The sequence below is a fragment of the Larimichthys crocea genome, chromosome VI (genome assembly GCF_000972845.2).
Source record: "Larimichthys crocea isolate SSNF chromosome VI, L_crocea_2.0, whole genome shotgun sequence".
Taxonomy (NCBI): Eukaryota; Metazoa; Chordata; class Actinopteri; family Sciaenidae; genus Larimichthys; species Larimichthys crocea.
Genome location: NC_040016.1, coordinates 6,829,259 through 6,840,662, shown reverse-complemented (window position 1 = coordinate 6,840,662; position 11,404 = coordinate 6,829,259). Strand labels below are relative to the sequence as shown.

Below are 11,404 nucleotides of genomic sequence, written 5' to 3'. Positions count from 1 at the left end.
ACAGGCAGTGCTCTTTTGAAACGGTGCCAGAGGAGGCTGGCCCAAGCCTTCGCAGCTGAAACTTTTACAAGCTCAGTGTTCGCTAGCAGGAAGAGAAAGACAGAGTTAAGATTTGTAAAGGGTGATTCTCGCCTCTTCTCCGACCTGCCTGAGATGTCAGCACAATGATTCATGCTTGCCTTTTCATTCTTGTTCACTTAAACTACAAATTCTTCAGGAATACACACAGAAATGACCTGGAGACTGCATGAGGAGAAAAAAGGATTTAAAGTAAATGTATGGAAATAGCTGCTTTAAAAAAATGAAGAGTCTGTGACGTCACACAGGAAGCTGTCTTGGATATTGCCTGAGGAAAGATGAGTGTCTGTGGCGTGGACATATCTGAAAATTTAAAAACGTTGTGCTCTATTCAGGACTTGCATGTTGGATTATTTTAGTCTTTTTTTTCCATTACCTTTGGATTTGCTTCTTCCCAGAGACTCACCCTTCTCTTGCCCTTATTTTCACTTCAGAGCTCGGTGACACATTTTGTCACTTGAGGATGTATTGTGGTAAACATCCCAGACCGCTCGTTCGTTTTGTTATGTTGACAGTAAACACTGGTTTCTATTCACCAGTACAGTCAAATTAAATCAGAACGTCAGTGGTTGGCTTTCTTTTCTATCGACTCTGCAACAAAAACGAATAAAAACACAGGCAGGTGCAGAACAACTAAAGACGTGCGGAGTGACTACTGAAAATGGGAACTGTGAGGCATGTACTACCTGGGAAAGCTGCCAACTGCTGACAAAAGGCTTCACTGCACGGTTCTGAGAGAAGCCTTTAACTCATTTGCTCTGAAATGCTTCAGGATATATCTGGCACTGAATTGTTTGGCCAACTGTAGATAAATCTGTCAAACTTTTGGCTTTGTTACAAGACAGCATGTAAGTAGTAACATCTTATTCCTTTACCCACTCCCAGTACCCAAATCAAACAATCAAGTGAGATGTCTATTGGATGACATATAATCTACAGTCTACAGTATATAGAGCGAGTCAGCTCTTTGACTTTACCTCAAAGCATGGCTCAGTCTACTTGTATGCATATTTCAGGTGGATTTTATATCTTTAGTAGGAGCGTATCAGCACAATTTTGTGACTTCATGATTTCTTTTCCTGCCTCCCTTTCTGCTTGCTGTCTCTCCCTCTTGGCAGCAGGGCAAAAGTGGGCAGGGAGAGAGGAGGGCATGGCCCAGAAACTGCTCTCAAGCCCCAGCCCCTGTTCAAGTGGGGTTGCTTGCTGGTACACTACTCTGCCTTTCCCTCGTCTTGCAATCGAGAGAGAGGGATGTGGAAATGCATTCTTGTCTCATTTCTAACCCACTTTTTTTTTTTCTTTTTTTTTTTTTTTCCGCCGCCACCATGGCCTAATTCTCTGCGGGTGAACACTAGCCTGACCTGTACAAAAACTCACCTCCAGGTATTTGTCATTTTTGATTCTGCCTTTGTTTGGGCCTTGGTATTCGTCTTTGTACTGAAGTCTCCCTTTATTCATTTCTGTTGCATTTTTACACTTCTCGTACTGACACCTTCCACACTGTACACGTGTCTGCTTCGCTTCCACCGAACACAATGCCTAAATCTCCACCATTTCCGTTCGATTGTGACACACATCGGGATTTTGTTTTGAATAATGAAGTTTTTTTTTTGGATTAAAAGCATTAAGAAATAATGACCAAAGCCTTTGTGTATAGTTAGTGTAATGAGCAGTCTGTTTATGAAGCATGGTTCGATAAAACACATGCCCTGAGTAAAAAGACATTTTAGTGGCTGTGTTACTGCCTCTTAAAGTACTGTAGTAAAAAGCATCATTTAAGTATAATTTACCACAAGTTGGAGCCTAAAGACACTACAACTCCAGTGGCTACAACAAACAAGTTTCACTCCATCAAAAGTGATTATTACCTCAACGTTTCAAACAGGAAATTCTAGAGATAAAAAAGCATTTAGGCCTTTTTTTATTAAACATTTTGGTTTCTGTGTTGCAGGAATGCTACGTAGGTGCAAGAAACCAGAGGCAACAAAAAATATCCTTCAGCTGTACTGTGGCTACTGTTCGCCGTCTATTTTACCACAAAATGAAAAAGGATCCCACATGGGTGGAATAAGCATTTTGGTTTGTACAGCATACATGAAAAATCGTATACTTCTTAGATGTTCTTGAATGCTGCTGTTTGATAGACCTGTTCACAAACCAGTATGAACCAGATCCCTCTGTTGGAAGCATTGTTCTATACATGAAGAGGCTTGTATTGTAAGATTGCAGGGTTAGGGTTAGGGTCTTGGTTTGTTTTGTAACCACAGGAAACACGGAAGCTATAAAAACAAAAGACATTAAAATTAGCTACATTTACAAATATAGCTTCATATAAACTAGTTTACAGTATTACACCAGACGTATTGCGAGCTGTAAACATTTTGGCACATGCTACTTAGTTTGCAGTTGTGCGTGGTTTAGTTTGCATACAGTCGAGTCAGCTTTCAGGCTTGTGTTTGCGTGTGTGATAAGGACATATTATGGCATATTGTACTGTACAGATAGGGTGAATAAAGAAAAAAAAGGGGGAGGGCGCAGAGAGAATAGGCAGAGAGAGAGAGAGAGAGAGAAAATGAACTTATTTCCTCCTCCCCCACACTTATCCTCAGATGAACTTGCTATGCTGCTTGATGACATGTTGTTTGGAAAGCCATATCCTCCGCTATTTGCGTTTCTCTCCTCCCCATGGTTTGAGTGACTCTGTGGTTACCAGGATCAAAGTCTCTCTCTCTCTCTTTTTTTTCTCTTTTTGTTTTTATCAGGTCATACTGCATACACACATGCAGCTCTTCCTGTTTGTTAGCAAACTGATTTATGGGTTATAAACAGCATTTGATGTGACTCTTTTGACTAATAAACTAACAGTTAAATCTGTTCTAGTTTTGAGCAAAAGCCAAGAGAGATTCATCTTGAGAGTAACATCTGGAAGGTCCAGATGTTCCACCGGTGTCCTAGTATTTGTTTTAACCTGTGTGGAATATTAGATTGGCAGGTTTCCCGTGACAGGATAGAGCCACGTATGACAATAGTTCTCTGAACAAACTTTCAAACACTCTGTCAAGCTGCTAACTTTGACTAAAACAAACCATAAAAAGTACTTGCAAAGACAAGACTTTCACTACAGTCTCTTAAAAATGTCATTGTATGTATAGTAAAGATTGAACAGTCATGTTTCACTGAGTGGTTAATACAGCAAAATATGGTTTTGACATGCAAGCTTAGAGACAGGAAACTTCCACCGGATGCAAAATTTACAAACAGTCTTCTCACTTAATCATTATAATAAAACATTCAATAAATAAACCCACAATAAAGCACTTGAAAACACCTCTTATAACATGGAAATATTTAAAAAACAAAAGGTTATCAGCACTAGCCTTAACAGTTGTGTAAAATGTAATTTGTCACATATAATAACAATAAATTACCCTTGTGATAAATGGTGGTGTGATCAGTGGTGAGAATACAATAAAATTAATTTATATTAGTAGTAAATTAGATATCATGATGCTTAATGTGTTAAAAGGTGAAAGTGGGCAGACACAGATCAATTTAAAAAATCTAAATGGTGAATTAAAAAATCAGTTTAGTAAGTAAAAGGTATTTCAGATGTAGTAAATGCTTACCACCTTTGTTGTTTGTACGTTACCAATTTAATGCTGCCCCATTCACTTATCAAGCATTAAGTAAACGCAGTATGTATGTTAACTAAAAAGTGGCATGGTACCTCTAACCATAAGGACTTTTCATTCTCTTCTCTTCGCATAAGATTTGTCCTGACCTGAGGCCTTAAAATCAAAATCAGTCTATCTTGTGATAATAAGTGTCAGTGCAGACTAGACAACAGTAATTTACATTAGAGATATGAATTGGGTTTTTGTTTTTTAATTTTTCCCCAAACATACTGTAAGGTCTAAAAATTGTTCATCTTATACTTATGTTAAAGAATAGACAGTAAATGGGAATATGAACAGGAGAAATGACATTGACATATAATTTCCAAAGTTCCCAAGTTCTTTGCAAGTGCTTTTGTAAGGAAATATAGAAGATAGCTCAGTTATTTGATGCTCCATTAAAATTAAAATTCATTAGAAAATTATGTTCTAAAAAAGACGTCAAGACAGTTAGACGTGCAGCAGATTCGGCCTGTGTCAGCCTGTCAAATAGACATAAAGTCTTGCTGACCGGAGTTTTAAATAGGACACATCACAGATGATGACATTCAACTAAAACCTCAGGTACATATACATAACCACTTGTCCAACATATGGGCAAAGTCTGCTGATGGAACAATGGTCCTTTCTCTAGATGTGTGAACACCTTGCTCAAACAGCACAGACACTGGCAGCAAGCTATGCCACCATACCTTATTGTGTGGTATCATACCCCCTTTCTGACATGGCACCCTCTCATTGCTTGGCTGCCAATACTCTCCTCCCCCCTCAGTGGTGGGTTCTGCCATGCTGCATCCACGACATCACCCCCTTTTTGTCTCATTGAGATTCAGCTTGGCACGCAGACAATGCCCATTTCTTGGCACCAAATATTGGAGAGAGCTGCATAAGAAAACCAACCAGTCTTTTCCCTCACAGTCGTCCCCCGTATTCCGCCGATCATCATGGACCAACGCCAACTTGTAATGGGTATTTTTTGCGCCTTGATCTACTAAATTTATTTGGTCGCACGGATATCTTAAATAAGTTGAACGTTTACCACTGTAAGATGAGCTGCTTTAGGCATCTCTATGCGAAGAAAGATTGAATGGCTGTGTCAGCGATATGTTCATTGTTCTTGTGTTGAGTGAGTCTTAGATGAAGGTCATGGATTTATAACACCATTCCTTCGTTATACTCTGCAACAGAGCAGCCATTTTCCTAACATCGGCAGCTTGGGAATAGACCATCACTTCCGGGTGTAAAAAAGAGAGATAAACATTTGCTTTAGCTCTTGGTTCCCATTAACTCATATGGACTTGTAATTGTTAATTACCATTTACTTGTAATGTAGCTTTTGTTAAAAAAAAAGATGTACAATGAAAAACAGGATATTGGGAAACAATCAAGGTAAGACTGACTCAAACAAAACAACATACCTGTTTGCATGCCTCGGGAGCCTGTGGTTTAGAGATGTATCTATCGATCTCCACTTGTTAATCACAACTTCTGCTTATAATAGCAGTTCAGCTATCTCCAAGTGGTCCAAGTTTGAAGAATGGATGTTTGAATCAGACTAATGATAATTTAATGAAACACTGTCAACACTTCATTTTAAGAAGGGATTATTCTGACAAACAGAGATATGAGTCTGTTAGATGATTTAATGTGATGGTGGTGTGTTGACTGATTAGACCAGAAGAGAGTAAAATGTGATACTGTTCGATATTATATAACTTTCACAGTAAGATAATGAAAATGAAAATGCAACTTTTGAATTACATTGCCTCTGTCCATACTGTGGTAACAAGTAGGAATAAGCAAGTGTCAGTCCTACCAACAAATGATCCCCAAAGTTATCAATGTTTCACCAGAGAACCCCACAATAATGACCCATCATCACAAAAACTTTTCTTTGTAGTCACTCCACTTTTCTTGTATAGAAAGTTGAATCCACTCCTGTTTTCATTCTATCCCTATCTGCATTGGCCAGCCAGTTAGAGGAGTCTGATACCATTTACAGTCTGATTAATTCAACATCTCAATTAAGGCCTCCCACTCTCTGATGCCCCTGTGCCTTTTCATTATGGCCCGATGAGCATGCCCTGGCACCACAGCCGCACGGCCTGCCAAAACATTTCAATCACTGTCGGCATTAATTAGGCCAAAGAGGAATTCAGAATGTTAATGAACTGCCCAGCCGCTTTTCAGCGACCATGGTTCACATGCTAATTTATGCAAAGCGTCCTAGACTTTGCATCGGTTGACCATCGCCGTCTACTATAACACTGTCTGGGCTTAGTCAGCTCAGCCAAAGTAAGGCTCTGTCGGGGCCCAGACAGCCCTGCCCAGCCTGTGTCCCAGACTCTAGCTGGCACAGAAAACAGCCTCCTTTTTCAATGGGCTTGAAGTGGCTTTCACACTGAGCAAAAGGAGCAATTTTCTGAAGTCAAACCTTCATCTCCTGTATTAAAACATCTTAAGCAACACCAAAAATCACTAGCAGAATTTCTTGGCTTGCATTTTTGAATCAGCAACAACCGACTTTCTGAAATAACATTTGAACAACCACTTCCCTAAGCCAGTGTCAAAATCCCCAACACCAGGTCATTATTTATGAAAAAATAAATAATCTTATGGATAGGGATTGAAAGGAGGAGGCAGAAGTTAACAGGTTGCACCACAGATGTTGAGTTCGGGTGCCAAACAACTCCATAAAATGGCTGAGGTACTGCCATTTTCCATCTTTCTTCCTCTGCTTTGCATTGCCTTCTGGTTGTAGAGACGGAAGTAACCAAACTGGGGGAAGACATGCTTAAACTGAGCTATTTTCTTTCTGTCTGTTAGAAGGTGGAGCTAGGAAGACCCATGCCAAGTTTTAGAGTAAAATAGACACTAATTCTTGGCACAGCTGCCGTTCATTACATGCCAATTTCCCTGGAAGTGATTTTTACTTTGCAGGGCTGCACAAATTACCACGCTTTTTGTGGTGGCAGAAGTGTATTTTGTCTTTAATGTGCAGTTCATTAACAAAGTATTTCTTTTGCACGTTTAGTATGCTAATGCTCAGTGTGTCTGTCACCTGTCATTCCTAAGCACTGGCCAAATACATTTGCGCTGACCAAGGCAAGTGGTCAGATACTGTATATCACTTATATAAACACAGCAGCACTGTCAGGATGGCTGTAAGCCTGAAAAACTAAGCCTTGATTTTACGACTTAGGCTATGTGGTGAGTCTAGAGAGGAAATTACTCTTCAAAGGTAGTTCCTGATAAAACTGTTACCAGACTCTTTCCATGGCAGGGGATGTCCTTCGAATAATGTGGTTTAACATTATGTGTGCATATGCATATTTTCTGAGGTAGTTTGTGACAAAAAATGACAATACATGCATAAAATGGTCAAAGGAAATTACTTTTGGATATAATAAAAGCTTAACATATTGGCCTCTACACAGACTAACAATGTTTTTTAACCATTTGACCCAAGTGAACCTCACTTAAACTCCCTTTATTTCTTTTTTTCTCACAGTTCAGCTGGAAAGTTTCCACTGCCACCTGCAAAAGTATCTGTCCTTAAGGCTGAGGTAGTAGATTGAATAGTTGTGGGGTTTGGGTCCTCCCTCTGAGATAACTATACAGTCTACTGTCTTTCCTAAGGAGACAGGTTAATCTGCTATGATGCTGAAGCCTGTATGCACACGGGAAGCTCCATGGATAAAGGAACTCATGCACTGAGTGAAGTACATTTAAGAGATCATCCATCCCTCAGGAGGAGATTTCAGGCACAACAAAGACTTTATGTATTTAGAAGAAACAATGGTTTATTCTAACATGTAGTACATTTGCTACATATTGAATGAGATCTTGTTTTTAAGGATAATTCATTGGTGCCTGAAGTTGAGCCTAGCAAGGTGAGGTAGTAGGTTGTATAGTTTGTGGGATGGAGTAAATCCTACTCAGGTGATAACTATACAGTCTATTACCTTCCTTGAGAGGTACAATGAGTGCTTGGAACAGAGATCACTGATACTGAAGAGCCAAGAAGTAAAGGAGCCACTCTGATACCATCTTGTGGCCAAAGACTATCATCACACTGGAAATTATCTACGTTTTGGGACTTCTACTGTGTGCATCTGGGGCCATCGTCAATTAGGAGAATTAGGAGAAATATCTTTGAACAACACTCTATAAGTGTCTGAGAACTGAGGAGGCTATAATCTTGATGATCTCACTTGATGTAGATTTTAGCTGCTCAACAGTTAGTTTGTTGTATTTTACATTTCTGATAGGCCAAACATTTTCAGTAGGTGACAAGTCAGGGCTGCAGGCAGACCAGTTTAAAACCTGGACTCTTAGGTGCTAGGTCACGGCCATCCAATATTGGTTTTTGGCCTTGTCCCTTGCATATAGAGACTTCTTCTGATTCTCTGAATCTTTTAATGACATTATGAAATGCAGATTTTTCAGTTCAGTTTTTTCACAGAGTGATGAACCCCTTCCCAGCCTAACTACAGAAAGATTCACCCTCTCTGAGATGGTCTTTTAATACCCAAATTGATAATAATACTGTGAGACATTCCATCAGGTGATTTTTTTTTAGCATTTCTCAACTTTTGTTGCCTTGTCACAACTTTTTTTGTGAAAGTGTTACTGGCATCAAATTGTCATACTTATCAGTTGTTGAAATGTTGTGCTATTTGCACTTTAATATAAAGTTGTTTCTTTGTTACTGGGATGTTTGTCAGATATATTTGCCTGTCAGATAAATAAAGAAAATCTAAACAAAATTTGATTCCCTTCTGTTTTGACAATGCAGTTTAGATTTGTGACTGTTGTCAAGTGCGATTGTCACTGACTATGATGCATTGCTGAAAAAACTCACAAGTGGTAACGGAGCCACTCTAATGCCATCTTGTGGCTAAAGACTATCATCACTCTGGAAATTGTCAAAAATAAATAAATAAATAAATGCTGAATTAGGAGAATATCTTTTAACAACAACCTGTAAGCATTTGAGAACTAAGAAAAACCTCTTTGCATGGAACCAGTTCCAACTTGCATTTATGGATGTAGCAATGAACTGTGTTAGATTGTTGCACTATTTGTCAGCTCAGTCTTTCAAAGAGTAATGAACCCCTCCCCAGCTTTACATCAGAAAGATTCAGCCTCTCTGGGATGCTCCTTTTACGGTCATATCCAACCTGTTAACCTCATTAACTGAGATGTTTAACCAGGCCTGTTGCCACCATCTCATCTTTTCTAAAATGTGTTACTGGTCTCAAATTCAAATCGGGCATTCTTATCAGATGTTGAAACTTGCTGAAACTGTGCTATTTCCAATTAAATATGGGGCTTCAATGTTTTGCACATTTTCACATTTTGTTTATATTTACATTTAACACATTTTTTTTTAGAAATGGAGTGTTTATTAAGAATTATTTGTAACTGGGATGTTTGTCAAATACATTGGTCAGATAAATGTAGAAAGTCTACACAATCTGATTCCCTTACTGCTTTAACAAGGCAGTTTAGAGTTATGACTGTTCACTGAATATGATGCACTGCTAAAAACAAAAAACAAAACCATAAACCACAAGCCATCAGAGAAAGGATTAAAAGTGTCAGCTGCATAGAGTTGCGAAAGTCAGCAACTTCATGGTTGACCATCATTAGTTTCTTTCTGAGAATATACTTGAATAGCTGCATTATACCCAGAGTCAGAGACACAATTGAAACTGGATTGATGGTAGTTTAATTTCTGATTTGAGATTTAAGTTTATACAAAAGTGCCACAGTCAAAACCTTGCATGTGCAGAAATGTCAGGTCATGTTTAGTTGTTTGTTACAAGCTGAACTTCACTTCAGTGTTACAGACTGTGTACAGAAACAAAATGTGTGAACAGACACATTCACAGTCTTGAAATTGAGGAAATGAAACGAAAAGAGTTTAGCTTTTTTACACAACTAAAAACAAACCTGTAAACATCAGTACTGACAGAAATAATGAGAAATTTAAAATGAATTTCTGAAATAAAAGACAAACAAATACATAAAAAGAAAAAACAAAAAAAATTGGTGTCTCTTTTATTCTGTCTTGCTGTGACACTGTACTTAAAAAAAAAATCAGCAAAAATAAAAAATTATGCACATTGCCAACATCTGTCATCATGTGCTAATGTAATTAACAAGAACATCTGTACAACATAACAGCCGTGCAATGAATGGATTTCTGAAACTTGTTTGATTGTTGTTGAGACTTGTGTTAGATTGCAAATGTGTCTAGTCTGCTAGCATTTACACAGGTCTTAGTTAGATTATATTAGATTGTTCCTGTATTTCTCTTTTTTTTGGTCAAGTGTACACACATGTACAATACAAAGCATGTGAATTTAATTTTACATAGATATTGGAGGTTTTCAAAATAAAGTGCGCTTTCTGTTAAAATGAATGGAGAACTGGAACAAAAAAAACAAAAGTGATCTGAAACTAATGTGATCTGAAACTGTAATGACAAGTGGAAGTTGAGCTTTTCCTCTGTAGTTTGCGCAATACACAGCCACACATGCTCACCCACATATAGAGCACACAAATAGATTTAACACATCTTACAGAGTACATGACCAGGACTTTTGGATTTCAGATACTTGACATACTGTTACTGACTTTCTTAGCTTTCACTCAATACTTGTACATATACTTGATAATACCTTAAATATATATTTTGTCAATACTCAACAGTCAAACACAAAATAATTTCCTTCACTCTTTTTTGACTATATTGTTAATGTTACTGCTGAGATTATTGTCTGATGTCTGGCTTGTCTGAGATTCTTGATTTTCTTCTCCACATGCAATACACCGTCTCCAGATCTTCAGGTAAGCTTCCCTGATCTTCTGTATTTTAAACGCGTACACAATCGGGTTTACGGCTGAGTTAGCATGAGAGAACAGGATGCCAACATGGAAAGCTATTTTTGGTACGAATTCCGGCATAAAGTAAGTTATGGTGTTCATTATGTGGAGAGGGAGCAAAGATAGGGCGAACAGAGCTAAGACCAGAAACAGAGATCCTGCCAGCTTCTTCTCTTTCCTTAGGTAGTTCTGAGAATGATTTTGGACGCAGTTGCCTGGTCTCTCTCGAAGGTTTCCTTGAATAGTGTAAAAAATGCATCCATACAAAATAGTCATTCCCAACAGAGGGATGAGGCTGCAGAGAAAAAAGTTGAAGTAAACCAGGTATGACATGGGGATCACTGCTATGAACTGGCAGACAATAGTGGAGTTGACAGAGTTAGACAAGGTCTCTTGTTTGTACCATCCAAGCATGGGAGCAAAACTCAGTGGTATTGCAACAATCCAACATGCTGCTACCACAATCCAGGAATGTCTCTTTTTTACAGTCCTTTTGTACCTAAAATAATAATAATAATAATTAGATATTGTGTATTCAAAACATTGATAGAACTAGACATTATATAAAAACATGAAGATACTGAAGTGATGAACAGTAAATGAATTTCTTTTTTGTAGTACAAGCCATGCAAAAGTCTCAGAGATGAGGTTAAGATAAAATGGATAAAAACGTAAAGCTTTGCTTTCCTAGCAGTGTTGTTTTACTTTTCTTTGCAAACAACCACACAGAAGAAATCTTACCTGAGAGGGATATACAC

General features: G+C 38.3%; 1 long non-coding RNA gene across 2 annotated transcripts; it reads left to right on the top strand.

Annotated features, from left to right (window-relative positions):
- Nucleotides 1–460: 460 nt before the first annotated feature.
- Nucleotides 461–8,521, top strand: LOC113745924 (uncharacterized). 2 transcript variants are annotated; one of them, XR_003462494.1, is made up of 3 exons: nucleotides 461–1,461; nucleotides 2,030–2,157; nucleotides 7,264–8,521. It is a non-coding gene; the product is annotated as an uncharacterized LOC113745924 (long non-coding RNA). The 2 variants fall into 2 exon arrangements; XR_003462493.1 differs by having other exon boundaries at nucleotides 461–2,157.
- Nucleotides 8,522–11,404: the final 2,883 nt, after the last annotated feature.